Source organism: Nicotiana tabacum, chromosome 20 (assembly GCF_000715075.1).
Source record: "Nicotiana tabacum cultivar K326 chromosome 20, ASM71507v2, whole genome shotgun sequence".
Lineage (NCBI taxonomy): Eukaryota > Viridiplantae > Streptophyta > Magnoliopsida > Solanales > Solanaceae > Nicotiana > Nicotiana tabacum.
The window spans coordinates 55,215,655-55,234,337 of record NC_134099.1 but is presented as its reverse complement, the minus strand read 5'-3'; positions in this window follow the sequence as shown (position 1 = coordinate 55,234,337).

The window sequence follows — 18,683 nt, the reverse complement described above, 5'->3', positions numbered from 1 at the left end:
AAAAGAGAAAAGGAAAAATAAAATTCTAACTATGCCCGAGGCTGATTTCTCCCTGGTGGGGAGCTCCTCCTTCGGGCCCCTCGATGTTATCAGACCTGCCTTGGCTACCTTCATCATCATTTTCATCATCGCAGGAGACAAGCAACCTGGCATCGGCTTCAAGCACCTTAGCTTGAACTATCTCTTTGGAGAGGTCGAAACCTCAAGCATGGATTTCCTTGAGGGTCTCCCTCCGAGATTGGCATTTGGCCAAATCATTACTTCACCGCACTCGATTGGTGGCCTTCCTAAGCTGAGTATGGGCAGCCACGGCATCAGCCAGGTACACGGCTATGGGCTTGTCAGCTAAGACCTTCGCCTTTCCGACCTCCGCCTTGGCCTCAGCAAGCTCGGCCTCGAGCTCTTCAATCCTTTTAGCTTGGGCTGAGCTCTTCTCTTTAGTACTCTGAAGTTGAACTTCGATTAATGACAACCACGCCCAGGCAACCTCTTTCTCCGCAGCTAGGCGGTCCATGTTCTCTTTCCACCGATTGCAGTCAGCTTTAATTTGATTGACTTTCCCCCGTAGCAGCTCGATCCTTTCAATCTTTTTCTGCAACTGAGACATCAAGGTGTTAGCCTCCACTCTTGGGTCAAGCCTATATGTTCTCAAAAGGACATTTACCTGCTCGTCTAGTTCGGCCACTTCCTTACGAGCGTTGGCCAAGTCTGCTCGAAGATCCCTGAGCTCTTCTTCCTTCTGACTGCAAAGGAGCTTCAAAGCATTCCTCTCTTCCGAGGTCTTCTGGACTCAACCTCGCATTGGCTCAGGTCGGCCCGAGACTTGGTAAAAGCCTATAGGAGAAGAAAAATAAAAGTTAGGTTAAACAGAGAAGAAGGAAAAGAAAATTGCAACAACAAGGATTAGTACTTACTCGAGATAAAAGGTGTTGGTCCACTTCAAAGAGGGTAGACGCATCATTGAGATCAGCGGCATCATTGACCCTGGTAAAACAATTATATAAGGGATCCTCTTCACTGAGTACTCCGTCTATGTCGGGGGTCTATAGAGCCCGAGCATCCCTTATAGCCTCCTCAGAAAAAGACGGTAGAGAAGGAGAGTGACTTACTGTCACAACCCCGAGCGAATCGCTCGGGGTGCCCTGTTCAGTCCTGGGGGTCTAAAAACTGGCCCCCTCCGGTATGTTCATTGATAGACGAGGGATAACCTCAACCCCAAACGATTCGGGGGCTTTGCCCGAATATTTCTTTGAGGCCTCCTCATCACGAGGCCGGGTCTCAACAATCGCCTTTGGCATGGAAGGCTTGGCGGCCTCGATCGACTTCCTTGCCCGAACCACCAGCGTCGAGTCATCACCCTCATCATCTTCTTCTTCTTCTTCCAGCTGGTGGACCGACTCTATAGTTAGAGGGATAACATTTCTCCTGCGTCTTCGAGCTGGAGCTTTTTTAGGTTGGGGGTCCTCGGACTCCGAGACCCTCTTTCTCTTATTATCTTTCCCCGACTTTGCAATTGGGGACTCGGCCTCTTCCCCGGGCAGGGCCGGCCTCATTTCAGCAACGTTCTGAGGAATGCATAAAAGGGAGTCAAGTATGAATAAAAAGAAATGTTTTAGAAAAAGGCATCGAAAGTGTATAGGATAAGCTTACCATGATTCTTGGCCTCCCATCTGCCCCTTGACAAGTCATGGGAGGAAGTCGCAGCCAACTTTTGAATCCAGTCTTCCAGGTCGGGGACTGCGTGAGGCATCTAGAAAACCGCTGCATAATAGATGAAAGTATTATATAAGGTAAAAAGTAGAGTACGAAGACTAATGGGTAATATGTTACTCACGATCGGGGTTCCACTTCTCAGGGAATGGAAGTTTCTCCTCTAGGATGAGGTCACAAGTCCTTACCCGCATGAACCGGCTCATCCAACCCCAATCCTTGTCCTCATCGATGCTCGCGAACAAGGCCTTCGTAGCTCGGCGTTGGAGCTTGATCAACCCTCGAAAATGCTGAGGTCGATATAACCATATAAGGTGGCTGAGAGTGAACTCCAGCCCCTCGGCCTTACTGAAAAAGAAGCAAAGCATGGTCTAGAATGAGGGGTGAACCTGGCCGAGGGTGACCTAGTACCTCTTGCAAAAATCGACAATGACTGGGTTGAGAGGACCCAATGTGACGGGGTAAGTGTAGACACTTATAAACCCCTCCACATAAGTGGTAATGCTCTCTTCAGGAGCGGGGATTTGTACCACGACCTCGGCCCCCCAGTTACAGTTTCGCTTCACAGTCTTAAGATGGCCCACAGCTATCGAGCAGATGTATCTCGACACGTGTTCACAACGGCCAGATATCGATGGAGGTTACTCGACTTTGAAGTCGTATTTTAAGACACAAAGGCCGGGAACATACTCACGAGAGAGCGGTTCCATCGGCATTTTCTCACCGGTCGGCCGGGAAGAAGAAGAAGCTTCTCCTTTTGTGGGACAGTTTTGGAGGTTTTTGCCATTGATTTAGGTAGAAGGAAGTGGAAAAAGTTTGGTGTTTTTGTTACTGTAGGCATATAAATTTTATTGTAATTAAATCAGTAAAATAATTTGGACTATATTTTAAATTCAAGGTATATTAGTTCAAATAAATTTATTGGGCTAATATAATTGGATTAGTCATATGATTCCAATATAAATGGATTAATAAATAAGTCTTAATCCATTCGGCAAGCCCATTTAATTGGGCTAAAGTGAGAGCCCACTTCATTAAGCCCAAGATGTCATTTTCCTAGAGGCCCAATTTGGTGCCACATGTCAAATGACATGGCACGCCAAGTCAAATAGAAGAGCCAATAGGATTGTGCCACGTGTCAAAATGACAAGGCATGCCGAGTCAAATTAAAGGGCCAATGAAACCGTGCCTCGTGTGCAAGTGACATGTTCTGGCCAATCAAATGCGGCCACGCCACACTTCAATTTGATTGGTCAGAAAGAATTTGGTCCTACCATAAATCCTCCATTTCACAACTATAAATAGGGGTCTTCATAACCCAGAAAAGACACCAGAAGTTATAACAAGAAGCAAGAGAGAGCTCGTGGATCAAACGCCGCAAATTTCTCTACAAGTTTCAGGCTTCAAGCAACCAAGTTCAAGCTCAAGAACGAAGAACAAATCAAGCTCAAGCTCAAGAACGAAGAACAAATCAAGGTCAAGGTCAAGCAATCAAGCTCAAGCTCAAGAACAAGATCATCGTTCGTGGAAACAAACATAGATTCAAGATCAAGCTCAAAGGCCTTTGAATTTATTTACTATTGAAAAGAAGAATCAGAGGATTCATAGAGATTGTAACACTCAAATATTCGAAATAAAATACTACGATTGTTGCAATATTTTTTGGTCTTGATTTTATTTTCTCGATGCAAATTTATTGTCTACAAATTCTGGCATGCCCAGTGGGACAATCTCTACCTCTCATCTCAATTTTTCAATCACCAAAGTTCAAGAACATTGAAATGTCTCCGAAGAAGATCAACTCCAGATCAACATCCACCAAGGATGCTAACTCTAGGTTCTATGCTAATGTGGAAAGCATCCTCGATGTTACCTTTGGAAGCTTTGCACCAGTTACGAGGAGCAAAGAAAGCTCTTTAGGACAACAAGCACCCCAAGTGTTGTCTGCATCAACCTATGTTTTCGGATCTTCATCCTCAAAAGGAGCAAGATCTTCCATAAACACACCTGAAGGAGGAAGTGATGTTGCTGAAAAGATTAAGAAAACTCTTGCTCTGCTTCACCTCTCCGGATCCAAGCACTCTGCTGTGAAGGAAGATGATGATGCTTCACATGATGGATCCTCCCCACTTACACCACATAGAGTGATCCAATAAAGGATCAATCTGTGTGAAAATCTATGCTACTCTCCATCGTCCACAACAATCATATAAGCCATGGTGACAAACACTTCATCTATGGCGGAGCAATTGGCAAACTTGACGGAAGCGATCACTGTCTTGACCAAATGCATGCAAAATCAAGAGGCTAGAATTGACAAGCTAACAAACAGGGTGGGAATCTTGATGGAAGAAGAATCCACCCATGCACCCGGCAAGCTCCCAGAAGTCCTAGAGAGTGACTCTCCCCCAAGACAAGTAGCATCCACTAAGGCTATCCCTGTCTTATCTGAAGGGATGATTCTAATCGATCAACTGAAGAAGTTCATTGAAGGAAGCATTAAGAACAAATATGAAGTTTCTGCCAAATCCTCCCTTACATATGCAAAGTCGTACATTACAAGGGTCGATATGTTGAAGATGTTTGCTGGCTATCAACCTCCAAAATTTCAACAGTTTGATGGTAAAGGTAACCCAAAGCAACATGTGGCGCACTTCATGGAGACGTGCAACAATGTTGGGACTTATGGAGATTACCTCATCAAGCAGTTTGTCTGTTCGTGAAAAGGAAATGCTTTTGACTGGTACACAAACCTTAAGGCTGGATCTATCGATAGTTGGGATCAACTAGAGCAAGAGTTCCTCAATCACTTTTATAGTACGAGACATACTATGAGTATGATAGAACTTACAAATACTCGTTAACGAAATAGGGAACCAGTTATCGACTTTATCAATCGTTAGAGGAATGCAAGCCTCAACTGCAAAGACAGGCTTAGTAAAGCTTCAGGCATAGAGATGTGCATCCAAGGCATGCATTGGGGATTGCGCTATATCTTGCAAGGTATCAAGCCTAGCACATTTGAAGAACTTGCGACTCGTGCCCATGACATGGAGTTGAGCATGGCCTCCTCTAGAAATGAAAGGTTTCCTATCTATGAGCCTCGCAAAGGCAATAACAAGCAAGAAGTCAGGAAGTGGGGCAAGTTCGTACCCAAGTCTGAAAGCAAAGAAGCTATGAATGTCAACACGTCGCCTGTGAAATTCACGATGAAGGTGAGCAAGAAGAAGAATATGAAATCCACTTCTTTTCAAGATAAACCAAGTGGAAAGTTGACTATAAAAGAAATGCAAGAGAAAGAGTACCCATTTCTGGATTCTGATGTGCCAAACATTTTTGAAGAACTTCTCGCGTTAAATCTCATTGAGCTTCCGGAGATGAAGCGACCAAATGAAGTGCTTTGTCTTCAAATATCAACGAATGACCCAAATTACTGCAAATATCAACGACTTGTAAGCCACCATCTAGAGAAGTGCTTTGTCTTCAAGGATAAAGTTATGGACTTGGCCCGTAAAAAGAAGATTATGCTTGAAGATGAGAAAGCAAGCGCGAATCAAGTCTCTATAACCTTTGGATCATTCAGTCTAGATGAGTTATGCAGTTTAAAAGAAATCAAAAATGAGGAATTACTGGAGAACAACAAAGTTAAAGACGATTAACCTGATGATGATGAAGGTTGGACGTTGGTGACTCGTCGTAGGCACCACAAAAGGAGCCCACAAAAAGAATCAATAGAACAACCAACAAGGAAGATGATGGTAAAAAGACCAATGAAAAAGAATCAATTTAGGCGTTTGAAGAAAGAAAAAGTGGAGATGCACCACTTGACCTTGGACGATTTCTTGCCATCTTGGTTCCGCTTGAAGATTTCTCATGATGGTATTGAGGCCTCTTGTTGCAATGCTGATAAAGGGTAAGAAAAGAGTGATGACCTACCATTGGCACCATCTTCGGAAAATCTAATCGAGTCCACTCTTCAAGAAGTTAATGCTTGTAAGGAAAAGATCACGTTCACAAATGACGATTTTCTGCTAAGTGACACTCTCCATAACCGCCCATTGTACCTGGTTGGCTATCTGCGTGATGAAAGGGTAAATCGAATTTTGGTTGATGAAGGATCCTCAGTGAACATTTTTCCAATTCGCACTGTGAAAGAACTTGGTATTCCTATGAACGAACTCTCGGAAAGTCGTGTGATGATCCAAGGATTCAACCAAGGGGGGAAAAGAGCCATAAGCGTGATCAAGATGGAAATCACCATTGAAGATATGCAATCAAGTGCATGGCTACATGTAATCGACGAGAAAACTTCATACAATGTCTTGCTTGGAAGGCCTTGGATACATGAGAATAAAGTGGTTCCATCTACCTACCATCAATGTTTAAAATACTACGAGGGTGAAGTCGAGAAGAAGATAGTTGTTGATGATGAGCCATTCACTGAAGCTGAGTCACACTTCGCCGATGCAAAGTTCTACTTGAAGGACCGTATTGTGAAGGAGCTAAAAGTTGATGATGGCATGAAAAGCAAGAATGATGAGTCCACAACTAAAAGAGCAGAGGTGACTACTGGTGAATCCAAAGCTATTACTGAGGAGGTACAACCCAATGCGAATAAATCTTATAGAGGGAATATTGCGTCTTATGGCAAGAAAGTAAGTCATGCGCTCCAATATGTCCCTAAAAAGAAGAAAGATGAAGGCAAATCATCTAATCTCCAAACTAACATGCTAAAGGAGTTAACTCTTCCGATAAAACGAATTGAGGTAGTAAAGTTGTGATCAAAGCCACTTGTAGGATTTGTGGCCAAAAATCATTTGCAGACTCCCTACGAAGCGAACAGATGAAGGTTTTGATCCTAACGCTTATAGGCTATTTGCAAAATCTGCATACAATCCTAATGAGTCGTCAAAGTTAGGGAAGCTACCATCAGAAGCTGCAACGAGACAACCACGTGAAAGTTTCGGATACAAGCAACCGTCACCAGTGTGCATCTCCATAAGAAGGGCGAGCAGCAACTATATCATTATAGAAGATGAATCGTTCGCTTCTAACAAGCCTTCTATCTTTGATCGACTTGGAAAATCACATGTGAGGACCTCCGTGTTTGAAAAATTGGGTCCACTAAAGAAGGGGAACAAGTTCCAGAGAATATTTCAAAGCATAAGAATACCCGCTTCGCCCAAAATCCAGAAGATCTCTAAGGATTTCCAAAGTTTGGTTCCTTCTAGAATGAGGCGACAAACAAAACTTATGGTTTTATGTAAAGAAGTACTGGAGGTAAAGCCATATACTGTGGTCTACACTAATGAACGTGACGAAGATGAAGAAAGTGTGGGCTCTTCATATCATGTTACTGTACAAGGTGAGAATGGTGTTCCATCTTCAATGGAGGATAATGCAGAATTGGAGGATGTTTCACCGTGTTATCACATATACTTCAACGATGGGGAACCTCAAGAAGATGAAGATGCGAAAGATGCTCTACCTGAACTTGAAGAAGGAGTGAAGACGACAGTTGATGGCTTAAAAGAAGTTAACCTTAGCACCGATGAAGAACCAAGACCCACCTACCTAAGTGTTTTACCAGAAGTTGATGAAGAGAGCACTTATATTGAGTTACTCAAGGAGTTCAGGGATGTCTTTGCTTGGAGTTACAAAGAGATGCCTGGCTTGGACCCGAAAGTAGCAGTCCATTACCTTGAAGTCAAAAATGGCGCTCGCCCTGTTAAACAAGCTCAAAGGCGCTTTAGGCTGGACTTGGTTCCCTTGATTGAAAGCGAAGTTAACAAACTCATCGAAGCTGGATTTATTCGTGAAGTTAAATACCCAACATGGGTTTCGAGTATTGTCCCTATAAGGAAGAAAAATGGCCAGATTCGAGTGTACGTTGACTTTAGGGATTTTAACAATGCGTGTCCGAAAGATGAATTACCGCTTCCCATCACAGAACTGATTATTGATGCTACTATTGGGTACGAGGCAATGTCATTTATGGACGGTTCATCAGGCTATAACCAAATTCGCATGGCGCCAAAAGATGAAGAGCTTATTGCATTCCGTACCCCAAGGGTATTTATTGCTACAAGTACAAGGTAATTCCTTTGGCATGAAGAACGCTGGTGCTACTTACCAAAGAGCTATGCAGAATATCTTTGATGACCTTCTCCACAAGAATGTCTAATGCTATGTTGATGACTTGGTGGTAAAATCAATAAAGAAAAGCGGCCACTTGAAAGACTTGAGAATGGTGTTTGAGTTGCTCCGGAGATACCAACTTAGGATGCATCCATTAAAATGCACCTTCGAAGTTACCTCCGGAAAGTTCCTAGGTTTCATTGTCCGACATCGAGGGATTGAAATAGATCAAGCCAAAGTAGATGCAATCTTGAAAATGCCTGAGCCCCGCAATATTCATGAATTGAAAAGTTTGCAATGAAAGCTAGCATACCTTAGGAGATTCATCTCAAACCTAGTTGGGAGGTGCCAACCATTCAGTCTCCTTATGAAAAAAGGTGTCCCTTTCAAATGGGACCAAACATGTAGCAATGCCTTTGAGAGCATTAAATCTTACTTGATGAAGCCTCCGGTTTTGGCAGCCCCAATACTTGGAAAGGCGTTGATACTATACATTTTAGCACAAGAAAGGTCTGTTGGAGTGCTGTCGGCCCAAGAAAATAGTGAAGGGAAAGAAAACTCCCTTTACTACTTGAGCAGGATGATGACACCAAATGAGCTGAATTATTCGCCAATTGAAAAGTTATGTTTGGCGTTAGTCTCCTCAATCCAAAAGTTGAAGCACTACTTTCAAGATCATGTCGTTCGTTTGGTTTCTAGAGCGAATCCCACCAAGTTCGTGATGTCAAAACCTGTCCTTAGTGATCGACTAGTAAGGTGGTACCTCTAGTTTCAACAATTTGAAATCGTGTACATCCCAAAAAAGGCTATAAAAGGACAAGCGTTAGCGGACTTCTTGGTAGATCACCCTATACCTGATGATTGGGAGCTAACTGACGAACTACCTGATGAGGACGCCATGGTCATTGAAGTTCAGCCTCCATGGAAGATGTACTCCGATGGTGCTGCGCATCGCGGAGAGGCTGGTGCTGGTGTAGTATTTGTCACTTCTCAAGGTGAAGTTTTGCCCTACTCTTTTATGTTGATGCAACTCTGCTCTAACAACATTGTTGAGTATTAAGCACTAATACTTGCGCTCAAAATGGCTATCAAAATGAAGTGGTTGCAATTGCAAGTCTTTGGTGACTCTCAGTTAGTGGTCAATCAGCTTTTAGGTAGTTACGAGGTCAAGAAGCCTGAACTACGCCCATATCATGATTACACTAAAAAGCTAATAGGGTGGCTCGGTGATGTGACTATTCATCAAGTGCCAAGGAAAGGAAATAAGAAGGTTGATGCTTTAGCTGCCCTAGCTTCGTCGTTAACCCTGCCTGATCAAGCGCAAGTTACTGTCTGCCAAAAATAGGTAGTACCACTACCAAATGAGGCTGAAGGTGAAGAAAATAAACTCAAGCATCTTGTCGCGGTTTTTGAAGTTCAGAAAGAAGAATGGTGACAACCCATTATCGACTACTTATGCTATGGGATACTTCTAGAAAATCCGATGAGAAGGACTGAAATCCGTCGTCGTGCACCTCGCTTCCTTTACTACAAAGATACCCTATACAGAAGATCATTCGAGGGAGTACTCCTGCGATGCTTAGGGGAAGATGAAGCACTCCAAGCTTTGCAAGAAGCGCATTCTGGGGTATGTGGATCACACCAATCTGGACCAAAGCTCCATTTCCATATAAAAAGGATGGGATATTATTGGCTAACGATGGTAAAAGATTGCTTGGACTACGCTTGAAGATGCAAGGCTTGTCAATTCTATGCAAATTTTATTTATCAACCTCCTGAAGTGTTGCACCTGACTGTTGTATCCTGGCCATTTGACGCTTGGGGATTGGATGTTGTTAGACCACTGCCAAAGTCCACTGGTGGGCACCTATACATCTTGGCTGCAATTGATTACTTCTCAAAATGTGCTGAAGTTGTTGCTCTTAAGGAAGTAAAGAAGGAAAATGTTACAAGTTTTATCCGAGTAAACATTATTTATCGCTTTGGCATTCCTCGTAACATAATAACAGATAATGGAAAGTCATTCGATAATTGGTTGATGAACAAGATTTGTGATCTCTTTGGCTTCAAGCAACGTAACTCTTCGATGTATAATGCTGCCGCCAAATGCCATAAAAAATTCTACCCATTCTGAACTATGGTATGACTTGATCCTCTTCACCGAGGTACGTAGGCATCTTAGAGTTTCATTCTGAGTTCAATCACATAAGTTCAAAAGATATATAATCGCCCAATTGTTGTCCGAATGAAGTACGATGGAATTTAATCCATTCAATCGGCACTTGAAAATTGAGCTAAGATACCATCCTCCTATTGAACTTTGGATACCATTTGATTTAATGGGGGTAAGTTGCTATGGTAAAATGGTATCTTCACTGAAATAATGAAAATATTTGCATCAATGTCTGGGGATTCTCTATGCCTTCATGTTCGCCAAACCTTCAAGTTTTTTTTGTGAAGCCTTCACGACGTTTCAAATTCAGTGAGACTTGAATCCAAGATATTTGATGAGAATGAAGCTCTTGAATTTCTATTTGGCAATTAAAAAGATCTTGCGATCTCGAGGCTTCCACATCAAGATAACAAAATTTTGGTGAAGTCGCGCTAATTTGGGATTGTCGACATATCAAAAACCAAAGTCGACTTCGAAATATCATCTGAAATTATCCTTAAAGCATTAAATTACGAATTTTGTATATGTTATAGATTTGTAAGTTAAGTTTCAAGAAAATTAAATGGTTTATGATTTCGACGTTTCTACATCAAGATATAACTTTTTTGGTGAAACTGTGCAAATCTGAAATTATCAACGTGTCGGAATTTAAAGTTAGCTTCAAAATAATATCTGGGATGATTCTCAAAGTATTAGATTCCGAATTTTGGATATGTCTTAGATTTTGAAGTCTAGTTTTCATAAAATTAAACGGTTCATAATTCCGACCTTTCTACGCCAAGATATGAATTTCTTTGGTAAGACTGCACAAATCTAGAATTGATAGCGTGGTGCAATATAAAGTTGATTTTAAAATATTATTTGGGACGATTATGAAGTTGTTTGATTGAGAATTTTGGATATGTTCTAGATTTTGAAGTCTAATTTTTTTTTGAAATCAAATGGTTTGCAATTTTGATATTTCTACACCGAGATATGAATTTTTTTGGTGAGACTGCGCAAATCTGGAATTGATAGCATGGTGCAATATAAAGTTGATTTCAAAATATTATCTGGGGCGATTTTGAAGTTTTTTAATTAAGAATTTTGTATATGTTCTAGATTTTGAAGTTAGTTTTCAAGAAATCAAACGGTTTGCAATTTCGATATTTCTACATTAAGATATGATGTTTTTGGTATCTAAAAATTTTAACATGGTGGGATCTAAAATTGGTTTCAAAAATATTATCTGGGGTAATTCTGAAGTTGTTTGATTCTAAATTTTGGATATATTTTAGATATTGAAGTCTAATTTTCGAGAAATCAAACGGTTCATTATTTGGACTCTCTCACGATAAAATATGAATCTTTTGTTACATGCGCGTAAAGTTGAAAATTATGCGACTAAGATAAAAGTCGGACAATGTAAAGCAAAAGAGAAGCTGAAATATTTAAGCCCTCGAAGTCTCCAATTTGAAATCTTCAAGTTCGCCGTTCTTCAAGTTTCGGTCTTCAAACTCGTTGGTCTTCAAGTGGAAGTATTTGAGCCCTTAAATTTTTTAGGTTGAAACATCAATGTCCGCCGAATCTTCAAGTTTGTTGGTCTTCAAGTTGAAGTCTACAAAGTCCGCCAAATCTTCAAAGTTTTCCCAGTATTCAAGTCGACGTCATCATGTCCATAAAGTCTTCGAGTTGAAGCTTTATAACTTTTCAATCTTAAGGTGGACATATAAGTCCCTTTGCACCTTAAGTTGGCCTCTTCGTGAGTTTGTCCTTAAAAGGAAACTATAACTTTCCAATCTTAAAGTGGACATATAAGTTCCTTTGCACCTTAAGTTGGCTTCTTCGTGGGTTTGCCCTTAAAAGGAACTATAACTTTCCAATCTTAAGGTGGACATATGAGTCCCTTTGCACCTTAAGTTGGCCTCTCCGGTAGTCGTACCACATTGAGAGTAATCTCTCCGGTAGTCGGGTCATATTGAGAGTAATCTCTCCGGTAGTCGGGCCACATTGAGAGTAATCTTTCCAATAGTCGAGCCATATTGAGAGTAATCTCTCTGGTAGTCGGGTCATTTTGAGAGTAATCTCTCCGGTAGTCGGGTCACATTGAGAGTAATCTTTCCGGTAGTCGGACCATGAGAGTAATCTCTCCGATATTCGGGCAGGGATGGGTACCCATCCCCTCACACCCTATGATGGTCTTCTTCATGCATGGATCATCTCGTCAAACAAGAACACATCCTTCTTGTTTGACTTGCAAAAAAAATGACAAAGAAGAAAGCACAAGAAAAGAAGAAGAAATTACCTTCACGTCAATGCTTCCGAATCCAGAAAACTAGACTCAAATGACTTACAAATATTGTGAATTGATGCTAACCAAATACGACGCATGGGTTTATATAGATCTCTGTAGATGACCGGCAACAGTATAATATCGATGTGGGATCAATATTTTCGGCAGCTTCAACAATTAGTCCCCAACATGAATTAGTATTCCGGTACTTTGATGGACTCTCGGATAATAATGCTTGTGTTTCATAATACGAGTAGAAATCTAATTAAGAAGTTGAAAGAGGCTTGATTCTAACAGAAGCCATGTGCATTAAAATGTACAATTTTTGAGAAGCAATTTAAGGCTTATATATCGAAACCTGGACTTGCCTTGGAAATCCTTATTTAAATATAAGTTCATGCCAATCCAAGCTTGCCTTACGTGGAGTTTGTTTAAGGAATCTGACACTTTGTGTAGAAAAAGTTAAGACATCATGGGATGTTATAAGTTGGACTTGAGATTTTTGCTTAATCTTGAAAGGAATGTAGTGAAACGGAGACAAAAAAATACGATTTTCTTGAAGAAAGGATAGCAACGGGGTGGCAGTCATAATACTTCAATCCTCGTGTTTCGATATTCGACGAATGTACCCGGCAAGTTTTGAAGTAGGAGGCATTTGTAGACATATAAATTTTATTGAAATTAAATTCGTAAAATAATTTGGACTATATTTTAAATTCAAAGTATATTAGTTCAAATAAATTTATTGGGCCAATATAATTGGATTAGTCATATAAGTGTAAAAATTGTACGAGGCGCCCAAATCCATTTAACGTATACTCATTTTTTTTAAAACTTTTTAAACTTGTACCCATTTTTTAAATAACTTCAGCCATCTTTCTCCTCCTCCTTCTCCTCCTCCTTCTCCTCCTTTGTTTTCTTCTTCAAGTTACAAAACAAATTGGTATTTATCTCCAGAAGCAACACTGCTTTAGTTATAAGGTCAATTTTTTTAATTGAACAGTTCGACAATTGTACTTCTACTCCAAATTTACAGCAAATTAGTCTTAGAAAAAAGTTTAAGTTACCAGTTGGGTTTGTTTTGGATTGCTTACTGTTGGAAAGCGTTTTTGTAAGGCCAATTGTTTGTGTGCCCTTTGGAAATATATATATTTCTTGGTATGATTTTTGTGCAGTATATATTCATACGTCTCTCTACTTATTTTTGTTTGTTTGGGCACCGTTATTCCTTCTTTTGTCTCAAAGGACATATATCGAGCATCTTGTGGCTTTCTTAAAAACATAATTTGCTCATTCTAGTCCACTTCAGCTAACAGCCACTTGCTACAACTAAGGCAAAACAACAAAAATACAGCTAGAAAATTATAATTGACAAATACAACAAATTAACAAAAACTTCAGCTCTAGAGCTGAAGTTTCCCGGTTACAACACAAAAATTTCAGCTTTAGAGCTGAAGTTTCCCAGTTACAACACAAAAACATTAGCTCTAGAGCTGATGTTTCCAATTACAACACAAAAACTTCAGCTCTAGAGCTGAAGTTCGCCAGTTACAAAACAAAAACTTCAGCTCTAGAGCAGAACTTCAGGCCCTGCTACTAGAATGCTGAAGTTTTGCGTGATTGCCTTTGCTACTTCAGCCTCGTTTGCTGAAGTTATGCGAAAAAAAGGGTAAGCTTGCAATTTTTTTTGCAAAGCGAGCACAAGTTAAAATGTGACACAAAAAGTGGGTATAGATGCAAATGCCCCCATATAAGTCCAATATAAATTGATTAATAAATAAGTCTTAATCCATTGGGCTAACCCATTTAATTGGGCTAAAGTGATGAGCCCACTTCATTAAGCCCAAGATATCATCTTCCTAGAGGCCCAGTTTGGTGTCATGTGTCAAATGACGTGAGGCGCCAAGTCAAATAGAAGAGCCAATAGGATTGTGTCACGTGTCAAAATGACAAGGCATGCCAAGTCAAATTAAAGGGCCAATGAAACCGCACCACGTGTGCAAGTGACATGCTCTGGCCAATCAAATGCGGCCATGTCACACTTCAATTTGATTGATCGGAAAGAGTTTGTTCTTATCATAACTCTTCCCTTCCACAACTAAAAATAGGGGTCTTCATAACCCAGAAAAGACACCAGAAGTTATAACAAGAAGCAAGAGAGAGCTCGTGGATCAAACGCCGCAAATTTCTCTACAAGTTTGAGGCTTCAAGCAACCAAGTTCAAGCTCAAGAACGAAGAACAAATCAAGTTCAAGCTCAAGAACGAAGAACAAATCAAGGTCAAGTTCAAGCAATCAAGCTCAAGCTCAAGCTTAAGAACAAGATCATCGTTCGTGGCAACAAACATAGATCCAAGATCAAGCTCAAAGGCCCTTGAATTCATTTACTATTGAAAAGAAAAATTAGAGGATTCATAAAGATTGTAACACTCAAATATTCGAAATAAAATACTACGATTGTTGCAATATTTTTCGGTCTTGATTTTTTTTTTCTCGACGTAAATTTATTGTCTACAGGTACTAACTAAGTTGACTCAATGGGTGGTGAAAGAGAAGAGATGGAGAAAGTAAGAAACTTAGAAAACATGGTGGAGGTGAAAGTAAAATTTTGATTCAACCAAAGAACCTGTATTTATAGATTTACGGCGACGGTTCGGTGGTGCTAGTGGCCGACCACCCACCGACAAGCATTAATGATTTGGGGAACTGTACCGACGGAACGTTTCAGTCACCTCGATCGCTTACATCACGGGGATGACATCACTATCAGGGTCTCTAGAAAATCGAGGCTCAAGTCGTTTCTTATCGTTTTACTCTAAGAAACAAGGGGACTATCTGCATACGGTAGAAATCGGGGCTACCTGATCTCATTCTTTGGTTGGAATAGGAATGTCACGTCAAAGAGCTGGGATGCTGAATCCGGATCGAGGTAAACATCGATTCCGACCAGAAAAAGGCAGACTTCGAGTGACATCGATGTAGCTTGATAATGGAAAAGGCGAGATATCCGTGATTGGTCAAGGATCGTTGCATGAATCTTAGAACGGATGAATCTATAACGGTTATTAGATGTTAATATCGTTTCCTAATATAATTAGAAGTGTACCTTATTTATGACTCCTCTATTATATAAAGAGGGATCCTCTTCATTTGTAAGCATCATTGTTCACTAATAAGAATTTATATACTTCTTACTTTCTTACTATTTCAGTTACTGTTCATCAAGGTTGCTTTATCCTTTACTATCCCATCTCGAGGCTATCCCAAGTCGAGGTTGAAACCTGGCTAGCATATTGGTTTGATTTATTTTATTCTCCAATTTATTCGTTTATTTTCTTATTTATCAATTGGTATTGGACGAAATTACATATCTTTAAAACCACAGTATAAGTCTAATTGTTATCTGAATTTGAGGGTAAACATAAATATATTGTCATCCTTTACAAGGCCAAAAATAAAATCATATGAAACCATCTAGTCCTCTCGTCAAGAAAAAAAATCACTCTTACCCTTTGTTTATATGCTTATTTCCTAAGTAGTAAAGACTAAATTTCTCCTAGGCGTAAGCTTTGCTTTGACATGTCTTCCTTGAATTTGATCCATAAAATATAAGTTTATTTGATTTGTTAAATATGAACAGGATGTTAATTAGCGAAGAGTCGTGGGAGGTTGAAATAAATATGTCATGGGATGACCCAACTACCTCATTTCTATTAGATGGGATGACCCAACTACCTCATGCAAATATGCATTAATGGAGCACGGAGTTTAAGATGTAAAAAAAAAAGATTTTTGAAATTTGTAGTCTTAAAAATTTAAGGGGTAAAAGTTTTATAGAGTCATGATGTTTTTGTGGTTATAAAAGATTCTATTGAGGATAATATAAATAAAATGAAGAATTTAAAGTTAATTATTTTTAAATTTAAAAATATATCATTTATTTTAGAATAAACTAAAAAGAAAAATATCTTATCTAATTTGAAGGGAGGGAGTAATAAAAAAGAGACAGAAATTGCAGTTTAGCACCTCTATGGTTCCAGTTATTGTCAGTCTTTGTGAAGAGGTCAAAGTCTACGCCCAGCTTCTATTGTTAGCCATTTGTTCTGACTTTTCTCCCACAGGCCACAACCATGCAAGTCGATACACATCAATTCATTTCATTGGTATTTTTTTAATACGTTCCCATTATTGTTGATTAGTCAACCTTCTGATAGTTACGCATTTGCGCATTATCAAGTCCCTTAAGCACGTAATCCATATTATAATTTTTGCTGTTTTGTTTTTAATCATATCTTGCAACTTATGAAAGTCATTTGGAATAATTTCGAAATAAAATTATACCTATTGAATTCTCCTCTTATAAAAATTAATATTTTGTTTTCAATTAATTAACTGGCATTTATGAGAATGTAATTTCAGTTTTTCTTTATTTTCACTGTATTCCATTTTCTACAAATAGACCTATACTCTGCGTACTATTAAACAGACACGTATGCAAATTTTTAGTATTTTATTTTACTTTCTTTTCGATGTCTTTATTCTTCTCCAAGAAGAAAACTTACACTATTTCGCATTTTCTTGACTTTTAAACTAATACAGACTAAACTTAGTCAAATTTGGTATTATTAGTTTCGCCCTTAATGAAATCATGGGATGCTTTTATTCGTCAGCATTTATTTGATGGAACCCCCATTTCTGAAAAGATGTGGCTTTAAACACCCGTGTTCTTGGTACTACTTTGCTGGAAACTTTAGTTCTCTTGAATCTCCAATTTGGACTTCGCCAAAATGCTTATGTCTAGTAATTAAGTGATTTGTATATCATGAAGGAATGAGAAAAAGGTTTTTTAAGTTTTTTGTGATTTCTTTTTCGGAATTTTTACATCTTATAGCAAAGGTTAACACCTTATTTATTTTAAATAAATATCATTTTAGAAAATTATATAGATACCTTTTAATGTTTATAGCAAAATATCTAATTCTAAGCCACTAAATACCCGATTTTTATTTTTCTCTCTCCTTTTTTTCAATTTTTTCTCTCACATAATTACCTTATTTCACATAAACATCTCACTCCAAGTTCTTTCTCTCTTTACTTTGATACATGTCATTTTTTTCCCCCATTTCCTAAAAATACCTAGAGTAACAAAAAGAAAAAAAGCTGGCGCAGCAACTTGAAGAGAGTAGAACAGCCGGACAAAGAGTGGACCTAATCCAAAGAGACATCTTCAACGCCTCACACCCCTTTAGATCTTCATCATTCTTTCCCTCAAAATTGAAGATACACATACACAAATATAGTAGAGAGGAACGGATAAGAAGAGGACGAAACAGAGAGAACGAGAGTAAGAGGGAGGTGGCCAATTTGCTGCTTATTCAATTTCTTAGATTACCATGGAATTTACAGTTATCAATTCCAATGAAATTATCTATTTTCTTGTTTTATTGTGTTGTTTACAATACAACAAAATTATCTAATGTACAGGATGCGTGCGAACAGTGAGATTCAGGGTTTTTGCTCGACGACGGATTCGCCGGAAATTAGGGTTTGTTCTTGAACAAAGAAGACGGAGTTTGGGGCTGAGCAACTTGAATTTCTGTTAATATTTTTCAATGTATTTTCAATGTATCACGTTGTATTTTCATGTATTCATTGTCTTTTTTTCATTGTAATTCAATGTATCTCGCTGTATTCCATGTATTTTATTGTATTAACTGTCTTTTTTCATTGTATTTCAATGTATCCCATTGTATTCTATGTATTTCATTATATTCACTGTCTCCCTATATGCCATGAATGTATTCATATGTTTTTTAATTAATATAATTTATATATTCAGATGTATTATATAATTTCTCTGAAGATTGCTATGTTTTTGGGGTATTTTTGGGTTGAGAATCTTTTTTATAACTGGAAATACAAAATTTGTGTGATATAATTGAGTTTGTTGAGTTATATTAGGAGTGTATTAAGTTAATTGATTCACTTTCCGTTTAAAAACAGTGTAATCTCATGTTTCACGCTGTGAATACAGTCGAATACAATAATTTGTCCCGCTGTAATTCCATGTTTCACGCCATAAATATAGTCGAATACACTCGAATACAAAAATATGTCTAGCTGTAATCCCTTATTTCACGCCTAAAAATGCTACTGTATTCATGAATACAACAGCTTAAATAAATCAAATACATCTTATAACAACAGAAAACCTATCTATAATCCGTAATATAGCAAATGATATTTATAGATAGCTAATTAACATTAAAAGATAGTGCTTTATGAAAATTTCTCTTCTTTTTATCCGTTAAAGTCTTCGTTATCTGAGTTATTCGATACTTATACTGATATAAAATAAAAGAAACCTGATAAAATAATGGAGAATTGTTCA